Source organism: Balaenoptera borealis, assembly GCF_965194805.1.
Source record: "Balaenoptera borealis genome assembly, chromosome: 9".
NCBI lineage: Eukaryota > Metazoa > Chordata > Mammalia > Artiodactyla > Balaenopteridae > Balaenoptera > Balaenoptera borealis.
Genome location: NC_138873.1, coordinates 30,942,189 through 30,960,190, shown reverse-complemented (window position 1 = coordinate 30,960,190; position 18,002 = coordinate 30,942,189). Strand labels below are relative to the sequence as shown.

At 38.6% G+C, this 18,002-nt stretch overlaps 1 protein-coding gene and 1 long non-coding RNA gene across 13 annotated transcripts in view; one reads left to right on the top strand and one right to left on the bottom strand.

Moving 5' to 3' along the window:
* The window catches only part of LOC309635344 (uncharacterized protein), a 334,869-nt gene that overhangs the window by 188,952 nt on the left and 127,915 nt on the right, over positions 1 to 18,002 (top strand). The window lies entirely within an intron of this gene.
* The window catches only part of LOC309635350, a 59,789-nt gene that overhangs the window by 20,401 nt on the left and 21,386 nt on the right, over positions 1 to 18,002 (bottom strand). The window contains exon 2 of the long non-coding RNA XR_014248794.1: positions 14,552 to 14,643. This is a non-coding gene — a long non-coding RNA (uncharacterized lncRNA). The remainder of the gene's footprint in view (positions 1 to 14,551; positions 14,644 to 18,002) is intronic.

Sequence of the window (18,002 nt, the reverse complement as noted above, 5' to 3'; positions counted from 1 at the left end):
TGGTAATGTTACGCTCCTCAGCTTCCTGCTCGGGGCTGTCTCAGCTGCAAAATGTCAAGGGAAAAAATATCCCTCCAACTTGGAATGAATTCCAGACAGACCCTGATGCCTGCAAATTTGTCAGAGGGAGCCAAGTCCAGAAAGGCAGAACATGAAGAAGGTTCATTATTCGGCTTCAAGAGACTCAAATAATCAGACACTCTGGTATTTATGATTTTCCCCATTTCAGATGGTCTGTAGTTCACATCATTCCCCTCCCTTTACCGCTGATTCTGAGCTTCCTTTTAAATTAAACCTCAGCAGTTATAAAAAGACTCTCACATTACTTGTAAGCCACAGCACTACTGGAAGACACTGTTCGTACAGGGCTGTTTAGGGCTGGGGAAGGGCAGCTCTTTTTGCCTATTAGTCTGGGCAGGGCAAGCCAGGAACTCAGACTCACTTCACCTTGACTACGCCACAGTCCTCATCTACTTCTGACATCTGTGCCAGAACTTCCTGCCACTCACAGCATTTGATATGATTGTCTTTACTAAAAAGCAGTATTTCATTCCATTGGCTTTCTTTTTCATTTTAGCTTTTATTTTCATCAGGGGGCGTGGAACAACCAGAAAGTTTATCCTGACGCTCCCAGTTTGTGAATATACCATCAGGGCTATTTGTAAGGTTGAGTTTTAGGGGATCTTAGTCTTTTCTTGGCATTCAGCGCGCTTTCTTTCTCTTGTAAAACCATTGCCACATGCTGGCAAAAAGGTGAGGAAAGAGAATTTGTAATCCAAATCTCATTAAATTGCTACATACACATTTTCCCTTCGACATTTTTGCCCTCCATTTCTAAATGCCTTGGCATTTGTTTATACTTGGTTACCCTAAATCCTTATTTGGGTTCTCCAATAGGCACAAAGGCATCCGAATATCAGTTTTAGCAACTGGTGGAAGTGCCCACACGAGGCATGGGGTGTTCAGTCTTGACATGTGGTCTCCATGAATAAGGGTCTTCTTTTTTTCTTTTCCTAAACTGTCCAGCATCTCAACTCTGGTTTTGCTTCTCAACAGTTTAAGGTTTGTGCTACTCCCATGGTGATCAACTGTTAGGTCATAAACATCAGATTGTGGCAACACCGAATGAGTCAGTTGGGAGGAAGCTGGTCTGGAAATGCAGATGAAAGTCTCTGTTGACAGATGGAGACCTTCTTAATCATGGCCTGTGTGGGTAAAGGGAAAGCCTTGCCTGGTCCACCCCCGGCATTGATTCACAAAACTGGGCCGCTCTGGAGGAGGCTGGGAAAGCCCATCCTCAGGGAATCCCAGTTTTTCCTCTTCCAGGCCTCTCACAGGACACCCACACAACTAAGGGGAGGTGGGAAGTGAACAACAGAGCTCTTTCTGGTTACTTTTTGAGAGTCAGCAAAGTAAACCAGCTTGCTTTTTCTTTTAAAAATCCTGTAGGGTTCCTTCTTAAACAGCTTATAGTGTTAACATTGCCTATTACTCGGTGCATTCATTTTTGATAAGGTTACTGTTCTGTGTTATCTACCTGGTCTATAAAATGGGCATCATAAGAGCTCACCTTTATAGAAAGCAGGAAGTAGAACTAGACAATATCATTAGGCTCCTGTCCATCAATTCTCCCTATCTCTTTGAAGCACTGGTCACTACTAAAAAGATACCCCTTTGCCATATTTTTTAACATAATTCCTTGAGCCCATATTTCATTTTAGAAGAATTCCTTCAATATTTCAAAATTTGGGGTTTCTGAGAACACAGGTCAGGAGCCGTTGTGCACTAGGCTGCTAGGAGACCAGTCAGTAAGAGAAACAATGCCCTTCCCTGTGTCCACTATCAAGAACTGCTCAGTATTTCTGCCAGCCTGCGAGCCTTTATCGCCCAGTCATTTTAGACCTGAAAGAGAACATTCCATCAGGGAATCAAGTTCTATCATTTCACTGGAATGCAATGTAAGACCACAGAAACTCTAGTACAAACAAATTTACCATGGCTCAGATTAATATCAGATAGCACTTGAATGGTCTGCCCCAGTTGTATTCCCTCTCTGTGAAGGATAAAATAAACAAAAATGAGTTGAAAATTTTGCTAGGAGGCTCAGACCAGACATAAGGAAGAACTTCGGCATTAAGGATACAGAAGAAGCTGTGAATTTTGCCTCTTGGGGAAAATCTTTAACATTAGCCTGGAAGAGCATATTGGAATGATTAAGATGTGGTTCTGACTGGAGATGGGGACAAGGTTCTATGATTTCCAAGGTTTTCTTCAAGACACAAGATTTTCAAAGTTGTTGAAAAGTGACTCTGTGCATGACTCATGGCTATTAAGGTTGTTATTCTTGATCAGGCTACTTTTACATAACAAAGTCAGATTCTCCTCCTTGGAAGATAACTGAAGAGTTGTTAATTCCATCCCTCTTGTTTCACTGATGAGAAAACCTGGGCACCGGGAGTTCATTGTCAGATAGCCAGCAGAAGAGCTGGGCAGACCCCCTTGGCTCCCTGTGTCAGTGTCTTTTCCTATACTTTGTTTTTACGAATCACATAAATCTATTTAAGATGTAGTTCCATTTTATAAGAATTTTGTTTATTTCATAAGCAGTACTGAGACAGAAATATGAGAATCTCTGGGAATTGGCATGGCTAAATATTACAATTTAGAAGAGTAGCTTAGGCAAAGTACAAGAGAGGAAATGCTATTTAGATGAGCTCATTTCTACTCACTAAAAAAATTTAAAAATTAAACTCAAGATCCAACAACTTCTTCCTTCACTTAGCCCAACATCAGAGGCTTACCCAGCAACTCCCCAAACAAATCTGTTTCATATATTTCTTCTCCCCAAACTCAGGAATTTCTTTGATGTCTAATCTCACGTTTATTAACTTCCCTTGGAAAAAGTTCTATTTCATCTCTACAAATGCAACATTTCACCTAATTTTACCTCTCTTTTGTTGTATAATCCTTTAAATGGATAATGCTGCCTGATATTAGAAAACATTCAACAGTTTTAATTGCTAAGTTATAAATTATTTCTTTCCTTCCTTTCTTCCCTCCTTCCTTCCTCCTCTCCTTCTTTCCTTCCTTTCTTTTTTATCTTGGAGGGTAATTTGTCCATTTCACATAGGAAACTAGTTGAATTATTCCTCTTGTTTTTTCCATGGAAGCTGTATTTGGAGGACTTCCTCGATCCCACTATCAATCAGAAGTCACGCTTCACAGATTCATTTTCTTATGAATGACTTTAGGAGCCAGCATTTTTAATAAATGAGAAGTAAAATTAAAGTAAAATTAAAACATTAAATGATAAAATTCTCACCTAAAGCTGATATTAATATTACAATATCTCTTCTCTTTCCTATTTTGGACTTTTTAGAGTCTTTGTTCAGTATCTTAAGAAATCATACTTTCAGTGGACTCCCCCTATAGGCAATTTCTTAGTTGGTTTGATTTAAAGGCTTCGAAAGCCATTCTTTTCTTTTAATTTTTTTTTTAAGGGTTTTTGATGTACACGATTTTTCAAGTCTTTATTGAATTTGTTACAATATTGCTTCTGTTTTACGTTTTGGTTTTTTGGCCCCAAGGCATGTGGGATCTTAGGTCCCCGACCAGGGAGCGAACCCGCAACCCTGCACTGGAAGGCGAAGTCTTAACTACTGGACCACCAGGGAAGTCCCTCCAAAGCCATTCTTATCCCAAATAGTTCTTCTGTTGATCAGTAAGCAACTGAAATCCCGATCATTGGATTCCATTGTTCAGGTTAAGACATCGTCACAGTTGCCAGAAAACTATGCCAGTTGGCATCTGGCAGTGTCAAAATATTAACCCATTATTACCCACAATACCTTAGCTTTATATCCTGGGTCTCACCATGAGTCAAAGGAGAGTTACCTTTTGATTGTAAATGGCCTAGATTGATTATGCTGGGGAAAGGAAGCCCAAGTTGGGCAGTAGCTGTGGAAGATTAGGTGAGAATCTTTGCAAGTTGCAAATTAAAATGAGAGGGTGCCAAAGAAACCATCACGGGTCTCTTTACCCAGTTGGGGGGAGGCTCTATTTATATTACTTTTATCTCAAGCATCCTTAATACGTTTATTTACTTCTGTTGAAAAGGTCTTCATTGCCATTAATCTATTTGAATCTTCAGATTGAGTCAGAAGTATAAGTTACATGTCATTGAGAGTTTGCTAGATCCAGAAGCTTTTGGAATACATTTGCCTTAGAGTAATTAAAAATTTTAAAGGGCAAAACAAGAAGACTAGTAGTCAAATTTTATGGTGGTTTACACGGGTTGGGGGAGGCAAGCAAGGGGTAGAATGTAAAAAACAAGGGAATTTAGGTCATTCTTTAGGTTAAGGAAAAACAAGTTGGGGGCTTCCCTGGTGGTGCAGTGGTTGAGAGTCTGCCTGCCAATGCAGGGGACACGGGTTCGAGCCCTGGTCTGGGAAGATCCCACATGCCGCGGAGCAACTAGGCCCGTGAGCCACAATTACTGAGCCTGCGCGTCTGGAGCCTGTGCTCCACAACAACAGAGGCCGCGATAGTGAGAGGCCCGCGCACCGCGATGAAGAGTGGCCCCCGCTTGCCGCAACTAGAGAAAGCCCTCGCACAGAAACGAAGACCCAACACAGCCATAAATAAAAATAAAAAATAAAAAAAAAATTAAAAAATTGTCTTCACCCTCTCATTAAAAAAAAAAAAAAAACAAGTTGGGAGAATGAGAGGTCTGGCAAGACTAGTACAAACTAGAAATACACTTTCATCCCAGAGATGGTCTCCTAGAAATAAGTCTCAGCTCAGCCCAATCAAGAGACCACTGTGGCCTTGCTTTCATTGCTGTTCTTTTCAGGTGAAGCAACAAAATGCATTTTTATATATCAGCACTTTCATCCTTTTGTGTGTGTGTGCACGTTGATTTTGGAAGATACAGATAAACCCTAAGCTATGTATTATATTTCTAACATTCACTTGATGAAAAATGACCATTGCCAGCTAGGATTGGCTATTTATGCCCAGCAGACCAAAGGAATTCTAGTGATATGCAACCACTAGTTTCCAGAAAATGGAATTTTTTTGTGGGGGGGGAGGCTTCTTTCTGGGCACAGAAATTCTTCTAAAGGTTTGATTTTGGAAGTTTGTTAAACTCTGGCAATCTCACTGTGGAGTAAAGACAAAACCAGAGTGGTGGGTTGGTGGGACTGAAAATAAAACTACTGCTGCTTGCCTCTCTCTGTAGGAGGCTGGATGCCACCTAGACAGGTCATCAGGAAAAATAGTAACAAGAGTCTGAACAGTTAAATTTTACTTCTGAATTATGGAGTTTGTACAATAATAGCTTTAATGACTGTTTTGAAATCAAAATTTGAACACATATAAAACACATCCACTGAAGAAATATATTTACATTGCTCATGTATTAGTAGTTCATTCTACTATATAGATAGTATATATATATATATATATACTGTGTGTGTATATATATATATATATATATATATATATATATATATACACATATATATTCTGTATCTATACTATCTATGTCTATATATATCTATAAATCTTATATATATCTATATCTCTATCTATGAGAGATTGATTTTAAGGAATTGGCTCACACATGGTTGTGGAAGCTTAGCAAGTCTAAAATCTGCAGAGTAGGCCAGCAAGCTGGAGACCCAGGGAAGAGTCATAGTTCAAGTCCAAAGGGAGTCTGCTGACAGAATTACTTCTTGCTTAGGAAGGTCAGTCTTTTCCTACTAAGACCTTCAATTGATTGGGTGGGGCCCATTCACATTATGGAGGCTAATTTGGTTTACTCAAAGTCTGCTTTTTTAAAAGTTAATCTTATTTTTTAAAATACTTTCACAGAAACATCTGGAATAATATTCACTCATTTATCTGGGTACCGTGGCCTAGCCAAGCTGACACATAAAATTAACCATCTCATAGTGCTAAGGCACAGTTCTAATTATTATAAAAATAGCCATTATCTTATGGAGCTTACATTCTCATGGCATTCAGAGTTTGAGACATGTTGCCACAGATTTAAAAAAAAAAATTTCCAAAGTTAAATCAGTTGGAGCCATTCTTACTCTCACCCTCTGGTTGTGGTGGTGATGATGATGATGGTGATTTTGCATCTTCCTGGGATTGCCTTATGCAAACTAGTCATTGCAGAGGTAGCTTGTTGAGTGATGGCAGTGCTAGAGTCATAAGAATCTTTCTGAAGAATACAGCTTCCTTTTCTTTATCCTATAGATTGGAGGAGTACAGACTATGATTAAATAACACTTTTCCTGATGCTATTAGAAAATTATGCAGGACATCTCTTTGAGCAGAATCAGACTGTGAGGCCCATGATAAAATAGTGGACCAGCTGTGATATCAAAGACATATAGGAGCTTTTATGACTCACTGTATATTTACCTGCAAGGGAAATGCCTGAAAGCCTGAAGTATATATTACACATAGTTTGGCTGCACTTAGAGGAAAATCTTGGATTGCCTGAACCTTCTAACTTTTATCAAACAGAGAACATATTGTCCCCTTCCTTCCCATATCCATTGGTGAAGCACAGAAACTTTCCATTTATTTTTCACTTTATTATTATTTTATTTATTTACTCTTTGCCCACAGTTTGATTTTTCACTTCATTACACCTGTTTTCAAGTGCTAAGTGAAATCACTCCTTATCCTTGGGAGAAAATGACAGACAAGAAATGACAGTTATGGAATCTTCCTCTGGATATGAGAGCAGAAATAGCTCTCAAAATAAATAGTGACCACCCACAGGTAGCTTCCTCATGAGGCAAGTTGGTGACTTCACAGGATAGGCCCTTTCACACCCATCTGGGATGAGCCAGACCAGGGCTGCCATCCTCTTTGGGGGCCTATAATTATAGTACAAAGATGAAGGTGCATCTATGAAAGCAGACTCTGTCACGATTTTTTCAAAGACACACTCTACTTTTCCAGATTATCTCAATGGAGGGATCATATTAGAAAAACTCATAGAATGTCTCTGGAAAGATCCATGGAAGACCTGGTAACATTGTTTCCCCTGGGGTGGGGAGCCGGGAACTCTGGGTAAGGGCAGGGCAGAGGCTTGCTTCTCAATGTACACTTTTTACTATTGAAAATCTGAAAATTTACCACATGCAAAAATTACCTCCTTAAAATTAGCTACTTCCTAACTAATTAGTTAACTAAATAAGACATAATAAAAAAAGAAAGGTTAAATAACTGGAAACACGTGGACCTTCCTCTGTTACTATTTAGCTAACTGCTCCGTTTAACTCTTAAATCACTTATTTCTTCTTTTTTTTTTTTTGTCAGAGAGACTCTGTACCTAAGTAACACTGACCTCCTTGTTCTTTCTCGAACATACCAGGCACATTCCTGCCTCTGATTCTTAGCAAAAACAATTCCAGTGCCTGGAAATATCTCATCTTTATCAGTATGGCTCACTTGTTACCTACTTTGTCTTGACTCAAATATCTCATTTTCAATAGGGCTTGCCTTGACCACCTTATTTAAAATTGTAATCTCAAGACCCAGAACTCCCCCATCCACTTTATTTTTCATAGTAACTATGTTCTTTTAAAGTATTGTATAATATATTTAACATCTTTATTGTATATATCCCAACAGTAGAACTAAATTCCATGAGGCTTGGGATTTGTCTGATTTGTTCACTGCTTTTCCCCAGCATCTAAATACTGCCTGGCAATCATAGGTTGTTCAAGAAATAACTGCTGAATAAATGGGAGAGAGAATGAATGAGTTTTGCTTTTCAATTTGTTACTCTTGATTGAATATTATTAAGTGATTTGAGACTAACACATCTAGTTTTAAATTCTATTAATGGTTACTGTTAAATTTTTTGAAAACATTCTTTGATGTATATTTTGAAAATCAAGAATAACCTTCTCTCATTATTGCGAGGGAAAGTGTACTTTTCCTTCTGTTACTTCACAACTCTTCTGCCTAGCCACTATCCTCATCTTTGTGAACAATACTTTACAATCTAGATTTTTAAGATATTATACTTTTATTTATAGATTTTTAACTTCTGAGAATATTTTGGACATAATCATTCTGTTCTGAACAAATTTGCCTTAATTGTTTAGACTTACCTATGATTACAAGCTTTCAATGCTCATCACCTCAAACAGTAAGGTTTAATCAACTAGAGTAGTTAACTAGTTACTTCAACCAGACGACTTAAAATAGGGAAGTAAGCACTGAAAAAATTCATTGGAGAAGCGAGGGCCAGAGCAAATCTCTGTGACCTTTGGGAACTGAGGGAGTTGCAATTTACAAGAAACCATCCCATTGCTCCCAGTCTCAGCAGCAGCTGGCAGCACTGAGGCAAGCCATTTGCAGATTTCCCAGAAGCTACTGTGAAACCCTACATACACTGTCTGCTCCAGTCCCTGCATCGCCCACTTCTGCTAGAGAAACAGTAATGGCTCTGCTTCTCCCCTTTCTCTGGAATTAATATTTCCTGATGTTCTCTGTGATATAAATGGACAAAGGTTTACCCTTATCCATCTCCAGAGGTCCCTTGATATACAGATTTCTATAAGCCTTACACCTAAAAGAAATAGAAAGAAAGAGAAAGAATACTGAATTCTTCATCAGAATTTCATCCTTATATTTCTTAAGCCCATTCTAATTTTTTTAACTTTTGAGCTGACAGTGTTTGCTAGTTTATGAAAGTCATTGCTGTTAAGTTCTACTCATGGGCACATTCTGTAGGTAAACCCCAGTATTGAGCAAACATATTCTTTCTCAGGTTCTTTGATAACTATGACATGAAGGGCCAGACCATCTATATCTTCTCCCAAGACAGGAAGTATAAAGGTGGGAAATCACAAAGGCACTATACACAATCCACATAATATACCTATACAACTGTTTATGAAAGCTAGCAACTATTATTATTTTAAATTGATAATTTCCCATTATTTGCTTATAAAGCCTTTCCCTACCAGTGTTACCTTGTCTGCAAGGTAAGAATATAGTAGTACTCATTTCATAGGATTGCTGTAAGGACTTCATGAGATTAGAGAGAGAGAGAGAAAGAAAGAGGGACAGAGACAGAGAGAGAAGAAGATAGTGTTTGGTAGTAAATGGATAATAAAAGATAGCTGCTATCCTCATCATCATTATCATTATCTTTACTCTTTTCCAGAAAAACTGACAGGTTTATGTGGTAGATTGATATGCTGGGCTGAATTCTTCATTCCTCTCTACATCTTTTGCCATGATCTCTTCATGAGCAGAGTGTGGGTCTTCCCTACTTGAATTTGGACTTGGCCATATGACTTGTTTTGGTCAAAAGCATATGAGCAGAAGTAATTTGCCAGCTCTAAGCCTAGGCATTAAGAGCCCTGTGTTTCCACTTGCTCCCTTGAATTTCTGCCATTGCCATGAGAAAAGTTCCCTTCCAGGTTGTTCCTGCCCCTTCAACCTGAGCCCCAGAATGAATACATAGGGGCCAAAGCTGCACTGGTCAATCCACAGAATTGCAGTAATAAATAAAGCCATCCAGCCAAGCCTAACCTAGATTATCTGAACCCCATCCCACCTACAGAGGGGGAAGCAATAATAAATGATTGGGGGTGGTTAGTTATGTAGCAATAGTGAACTAATATGCTTCATTTCAGATGTACCTACACAGATGACCTACCAGTAACAGAGTCAAGTGATGACACCTGCTCCCTGACTGAATTATATTACGTTTTGCCCAAATGTTGGCCTGGTTCTCTGTGAACATTGCCCACTGGAGTGCTGTAAGGACTGAGTGAGTGTGGGGAGCGGTAAGAATCGGTGCCAGTTTCTGCCTTCTGTGTTTTTGCCACCTTCAACGGTCTGCCAGCTGGTACAGCTGTACCCTTTGGACAAACGATATGATATCCTGGGCATTAGCCTTAATGGTACCACACATGCAAAGAACCACAGCTGCTGTTTTTGTATTTCTTGCTGTTCTTGGCTCTGCTGCAATGACTGGGGTGGCATAGATTTCTACACACGCCATGCAGCTTTCCAAGATTCATAGATAGAGGTTTGATCAATGCAGCCACTCATGATGATGACTGTGTATTTGGAAAATAGGCGAGGATCATTTTTGAATAGTCTAATATTCTTTTCTCAGAGTGAAACTTGTTCAAATCAATTAATTACATAAAATGATGGTATAACATCAAATAGATTGTCCTTCCAAGAAAAAATTAAAACCTCACCTATGTTGTTAATATGTTTTTATATTTTTTAAAGGAGAAAATATCTATTCTTTGCTTTGCAGAATATTCATAGCATATATGTAGATAAATCCCATAAGTTAGTCATTTAATAAATCAAATTTATAATCAGTTTCCATATAGTAAAATGGTGATTTGTTTTGCATGTGTTGCCTGGAATAATTGAAAACCATTACTGATTAGTACATGTGGCTGGTGAATGTAATCCATCTCAAAAATTTCTGAGCTTATTTTGAAATCTAAAAATAAGAGAATATGAATAAATGTTCATCAAATTTATAATCCGTAGAATATATCTATTTCTAGCCCATTGAAAACTTACTCAAAAGTGGGGTTTTTATTATTGACATCATTTGCTAGTACTATGGAGATGAGAGAAGGCACAGAGAAAAAAAGAAATGTTATATATATCCAAAGTTCATAATTTAAGAGGATAAAACATAGCCATACTTCAGAGCACTCTCAATGAAAATCTAGACAAATAAATATATAATGTAGTTGTTTTCAACACTGGTTGCAAATTAAACACTTGGGGAGATTTTCAAAAATATCAATGCCAAGCCCCACACAAAGCTTTCTAATTTAGTTGGTGCTGCGTGGGACCAAGGAATTAGTACTTTATGGAAGTAAAGTGTGTAGGGTTAGACTCACTATTATACGGTATTTTGAAATTGTCTTAATTCTAAGGGATGCTAAAATGTGTACAGTGACTAATTTCAGACTTCTTTAGAGTAGGTTCATAGAGCATTTGAGCTTGTAAGAAGGGTTTTAAAGGAAAGAAGCATGGATTGACATAGATATGTGTTTTTCTTTTAACATCAATTCTGTGATTTGGGATTTCTCAAGTTTTATCATTTCACCCAGCAAAACTTAGATGAATTAATCTGTGAGATGATGATCTTCGACTACACATTTCCTCTATCCATATTTTTACTTGATGTCAATATCGATAGCATTTTCATATCTGTCTCCTTTGGTAGAATTATGACTTTGGTCAGTGATGTGCTGGAGCAGCTCACAGTGGCCTGCATAAGTTGATTGTGCATGTGTCTTCCTAACTCTATGTTCAGAAACGTCAGGCTGGTAGATTGAAATTAGCCACAGTGAAAGTGTTTACACCACGGACATTGGCAAATGCTAAAAATCAGATACTCTCTCATCCCAGAGATGATTATTAAACATTTGATAGCATTCAACTAACTCCACTGGAAAAAAATTATGGCACATAAATTAATTTTTTAGTTCTTCATCCCAGCTATCTTAAAATTACAAATCTTAAGTTTGAAGTACCTATTAATCTGGGGGAAATTGAACTTGCATTTTACAAGAATGCCTTTCTGTATTTTTATTTCCTCTTGAGTCTTGCTTCTCATTTTACCCTTACCACCCCAAACAGAAATTCCCACATATTCAATTCTGAGAGGAGATTGATTCGTGTTAGCTTAAGAATCATTTTATGTTTTCTCATGCCTGTCTTCATACCATCCCATACCACAGATTTTAGTTTTTCATTTAAGCTTCACAGCAGTCCTTTTTTTGTTTGATGAGGAAAGATAACCAAGAAAATAAATTAGGAGCCTTATGATTGACCTTATTTTTCTGTTATTCAAGGAAACCCAAAATGAAGCAAAATAACCAAATTTTGCCAAGGAAAACATTTTCAACCATTTCAATTACTGTTTTAATTGGCTGGTCCAGCTACCAGATTATCCTCTAATCTCTACAAGAATGCTATTTGGGAAAAGCTGAAATATGCCCTGCATAGAAGCCACATTCATCCCCTCAGCATATTCTAGTTGGAATGACTTTCTCTCAGCAAACTGGAATCAATATTAGAGCAAAGTTGGCAGTTCCTGGAAGAACATAATCCATAGATCATATAAAAGCCTAATTCACTATCAGCATATTATTGAAAAGCCTGAAAAATGTTGTGTGCCTGAATCCAAGATAAATAAAAGTGATGATATTGAGATGTTTGTATAACAAATACCTCTAGGCAATGTGCAGGCTTATGTGTGTGCACATGTATGTGTGTGTGCATGGTGGCGCATGTGTGCATGACTCTGTATGTCTCTGTGTATATTAAGTAACACAACAATAGAAGGAGGATAATGGTTTCAATTATTTGGATGGCTTCATGAAAGCATCTTGGGATGTGGGTTTTATGAAGGTTACACCCAGAAATAGCCCCGGCTGCATATCAGACTTGTGGGTTTAGAGACAGGAAAAGGCTTTTCTCGTTTGTTTGTTTGTTTGAATTGAGTCTTGAAAATTTGCTATTAAGATGAGGTTATGACGTCTTCAGATTGCCATTTCCAATGTGTTCTCAATCAAGTGGGATAAGAGCTACTGTGCACATTGTTTTTAAAAAGTTATGTGTAGTTAGGTTCCTCAAATAGACTCCAGAAAATGCACAAAATTATATGTGTGGCTATGATAACCAGTTGGGTTTGCACCCTTGACTAGTCTCTTCAATAAATTTGGGTTGTCTGGCACTATATTGAATTTATAAAATTCAAACCAAATAAAAGGCTGCTAACATCTGTTTCATATGTTAGGACAAGGCCCCCGTGAAGGAGCATGCCATTAAAATCCATGTGAATGTGTTCCGGGGGTGACCTCTGCAGCACACATTAGCCATCCTCTAGAGCCTCATTGCTTAAAGTATGGGCCCCAGAGCAGCAGCAACACCTTCGGAGAGCTTGCTACAAATGCATAATCTCAGGCCACATTCAGACAACTGGATCAAAATCTGCACTTGAACAAGACTGCCTGATGACTTCTATGGGCATTAAGATTTGAGGAGCACAGGTTTAAATTATCTTATTTATCTAAGAATGGAAGCAAGTGGGTGTATCTATTCAGTGTCTATATCAGGAATACGATGGATACCACAGTATTTACTGGAGTATTTATCAGTAGCTCTAAGAATAGGATAAAAGTGGACTTTATATGTGGTGTTTCAGCAATTAGTTAAAATACCCTCTATTCATTCCTTCAAAGGTTCCATTGCTAAGATTATTAAACCCATTGTATGTACTTCAAGATCTCAAGGATTGTACAGTGGTAGCCGGAAGTTTTGCTGTGGCTGCTCAGAGTAATGTCTTCTTTGAGAATCTACTCTGTGGTATCACGAAGGTGTGGAAAGATGTCTTCATACTTAACGTGATTAAATGACTGGAAGTGAGGTCCAGTTCATTTATATTCTTCAATCAGACTTTTTTAACAGGAGTCCGAAACAGAGTAAGAAGTATAGTTGACCCTTGAATAACACAGGTTTGAACTTCATGGGTACACCTATATGCAGATTTTTCGAATGGTAAATATTACTACAGTACTACACGATCTGCTGTTGGTTGAATTCATGGATAAGAGAACCACGTGTATGTAGGGCTGATTGTAAGTTACATGGAGATTTTCAACTGCACAGAGGGTGGGGCCTCTAACCCCTGATTTGTTCAAGGGTGAATTGTAGCTTGCAAGGTCCAACCTGCATCATTTAATTCCACAATGGTACTGATTTACTCAAGAGACACACAGGTAATGAATTTTTAGAGCTGAAATTATTGAGAGAGAGTAAGAGGAGGGAGAGGGAGAGAGAGAATGAGAAAGAAAGGAGGATACAGAGTTCTCATACTGTGAAAAGAAAGAGATGGGGAGAGCGAGAGAGGAAGAGACAGGGAGAGAGGGATTGATGGGGAGAAGAGATGGAGAGAGAAGGAGAAAGAGAGAGAAGTAAAATTTGCTACCTAAGATGTCTTCAAAGAGTTGCCCCTACTTGGGCTTCACAAGTTTTGCTGTTACTACAAGCCAATTTTAGTCTGAATGCAAATGAACACATTTATGTTTACCAAACCATTCAAAGTGCCTGAAAAATGAGACTGATCAGTTAAATCAACAATTCCCAAACCATGAGAACTCTGTATCCTTGCGTTCCCACATTAAAACACTTTGATTCCAAAGAGCCATGACAAAAGGAAAGCTACAGCCAAAAGCAATTTTTTTCCTACATAGTGTTCTCCTGAATCCCTGTCTTGTTACTGATCTTAGTGAACTTTCAGGATGACCTGGAAGGAAATGAAAAAGACTGCAAAACACCATCATCTCTCCCCTTCCTCCCCAAAGCAGCCTGTAGTCAGTTCCCAGCTTTCTTGTTATGGGGTCTCACCCCTGAACTCTACAGAGCCAAAGGGTCTCCCTCACTCACCAACACCCACTCCATCCTCAAAGAGAGGAAGATTCTCCCAAAGGCCCAGGAACCTGAACACCTGGGGACCTACCGGTTAAGAACACAGGGCTCTGGCAGCAGAGAAACCAGGGTTTGTGTTCCAGCTTAGAAGCTTGGTGGCTTTGGGCAAGATGGTTCTTCCATCTGAGATCTGAGTTTCCTCATCTATAACAAAACATCTATTTCAGAAGATGTCATGAATATTATACACAAGACTGTAATTCAATAACTTAGAAAATGTTTATTATGTATGGTAACTCTTCGTCCTCCCACCCTACCTCCAAGTTCCTTTTCCCTCTTTGTTTTCTCTCTTTCAGTCTGTTTCTCCCTCTCTCTTTTTGCCCATATTCCTTTCCCTCTTCCTCCAACCTTCACCATTTTTCATGTTCAAGCCAAAAAGCTCACCAGCAAAATATTACAAGCCAAAATTATGTTTAGCCAAAAGAATCTCAGGAGCCCCAAAGCCTGTAAGTCTGCAGGGACCATCAGTCATTTCTTACCTTCCTGGTTAATGACCCATTTATTTCTGCAACCAACAGGTCCTTCTCAACTTCCCACCAGCATTTTTGATGCTCAGGCTTAAGAGGAACTGGCTTAGAAGCCATATGTGGTACTTTTCACCTTAAGCTGAATCACTGTTCCAATTGCCCTCAATCTTTGTGGTTGTAGTTGTTTTACGCCATTATCAGACCTGAGTGGACTTCTATTATCTCCTGTATCTCCTGACTTCCCCTTCTCCATCCCACACAGAGATTTTTCTGTAAAGATTAAGTGGAAGTGGCAGTGAGACTGATATTTTCACAACAGTGCCTGAAATTTTAGCAACTAGAATTCCAACTTCAAGCCCAACACGACCATCCTAAGAGTCCACATGCTGCCCGAGAACAGATTGATGTTCTCTTTCAGTGCAGCACTTTCCAAATTCCTGTTCTGGCTCTGAGTTGAATGGATCAATTGTCATAAAATAGTTTGGTGTGAATAAGTCTTAGAGTACTGAGTTTGTGACTGAGTTAATTTTTATAATATCAGTTAGAATGCTTTATAGGCTAGTCTTGTGGTAGTGTCTCTCTCATTTGCTTGCACTCTGATGTGCTTTGCAGGAGAGAATAGAGTTGCAGGAAGCTGCTCCAAAATTACCCATCACTAGCAGCCTCTGACCACCAAGTAAGAGAGACTGCTACTGAGAGACCATTAACAATTGTGGAGATTCTAAATCATTGAAGCACTTGACAAAAGAGAGTTTGTGGATCATATGAAAATCCACATATGCCCAGGAGAGTATACTGAGCACATAAATGTTCTTGCATAAATGTGTCACTGAGAAGAGAAGTGTGTGAGCCACTGTTTTGGAGTAAGAGACAGCAGAGAAGAATTCAGTTTCAGCCTGAAGTGACTTATTTAGCCACTGGCCATCAGAAATGTAGGCAACATCACATTTCCCTTTGACCTAGATTTGTAATGACGGGATGCACCAAATTCCTTCGCTCAAGTGAAATTTGAATGGTTTTTGTCTGTAGAACTCTAAAGTATCAAAAGATGTTTTACCATAGTTAAATTTCTTGATGGGATAAAAAAATTTATTGTTGATCCATCAAAACTGCTGAAGAGGAAACCCATGTGTGTTATACACCCCCATACCACTTGATTGTTGAGTAAGGAAGAAGTGGGGAGGTCTTCAAATAGGATGGGAAGACTTTAAACGTGAGTACTGTGTGCTTATTGTTGCTTAGAGTGAACCCTTTTTGCCCCTCCATTTATGTGCAAAATGAAGTTGGATGTGGTTGGTCATGTGGTTTTTAGCTAAATTAGATTGTCCATGGGAATCAGCTTCTTTGGTCTATAACTGAGACCTTAAATGCCATTTTATAAACACTGAAAAAGAAGTCTCTCTCTAGGTAAATGTTAGTAGAGCAGGAATTTGGGGGTGCTAATTAATAGGTCTTATAGATTTTATACTTTGAAAACATACTATTTCATAACCTAACATGGTATCCAATACAGGAAAATTAAAGAAAAATTCACATGCAGTAAGAGTAGTATTCCTACAGCAGGAAATAATTATGGTCAGCAATGTGACAGTAAAGTCATCCCAAAGTTAGCTGACTATGGTGGATTAAGTTCACATCTGGCTAGTAGAGACTATCCCCAAAATGATTCTGGGAATGCAGGGAAGCCTTTGACAGGGCTGTGGCTTTGCTCTGTCTTTGTGAGCATCAGCTGACAGGGCTTCATCAATACATTCATTATGACATCATTATGTGGATGAACAATTTGTGGGCCAAGAAGCCTGAGAATCCGTGGGGCGAAGGGAAATTCCACAGACATCCATGGTCTTGGATGCTCAGTGAGTAAACTCTGGTTTTTAAGCAGTTCCTAGAGCCTGAGAAATAGTTGATCATGACCCAAGCCTACACCCTTCAGCCTGAGCTTTCTCAGGGAGGGTTGGATATGTCTGCAAACCCCACACTTCCCCACATGTCCCTAATACCTTACAGCAAATGAGATTAATATGGCAGGAGATGTTCTTGAATTAAACTCTTTAATGGAGAATGTTCATGTAAGGAGCCAGAAGGCTAGGATACTGATGCCCTGTTTCATTGATGCCAATTAACACCCTGTCATAGCGCTGGCATGCGTAAGGCACAAGCCCACCCTTGCTCTGCGAAAAAAATAATAAATTTCAAAAATCTTATGCCTGAATGCATAAACCTTCATTATTATAATATTTTAAGCATTATATGGAAAGATGCACTTTCATCTCGATAGCTATAGATAGATAGATAGATAGAAAGATAGATAGAAAGATAGAAAGATAGATAGATAGATAGATGGTCATCTACCCTGGACACACTGTCTACCTTTCCTATATTAACTCTCATAACTCTGTCAGAATTCTGGATGTTACCTAAACTATGCTTATTTCCTTTCATCATACCTTTATTCTGCATCATTTCCACTACTGCCCCAGCCCAGTCTCTGTACTTCTCCTTTAAGACAACTAAAAAGATATGATTAAATTTCTCTGAAGGATCTGACTAGACAATGACTCTGTCTTCCTTTAGCTTCCAGGATTTTGTTTTCACCTCTGTCACTTCACATTCCATTCCATCTTGTGACATGATCATTGTGTACATGCTCAAAAATACGGTCTGTGCACTTAAATGTATATTAAATTTTGGAAGTGATCTGTTAGCTTTTACTGCAGGCAAACTTTGCTTGTAAAAGACAAAACTAATCTGTATGTTTCACTTAGTTAACTTGGCTTCTCTTTTTCTGACTGAACACAATCAATCAAAATAGTATGTGCAGAGTCAGGTAAAGTGAGGGCCATATGCAGAATGATTATATTTGTAAAGTGATCCCTAGTGCCATAGTCCCTCTCTTTGGCAATAATATCCATGGACCTCAAAATCAGAAAGATCTGTATCTCCTGTACAGAGGGCTCATGAAGATAATGGTTTTTGGCCTACTGAAATTATTCTAATTTAATTTTATTTTTTTGA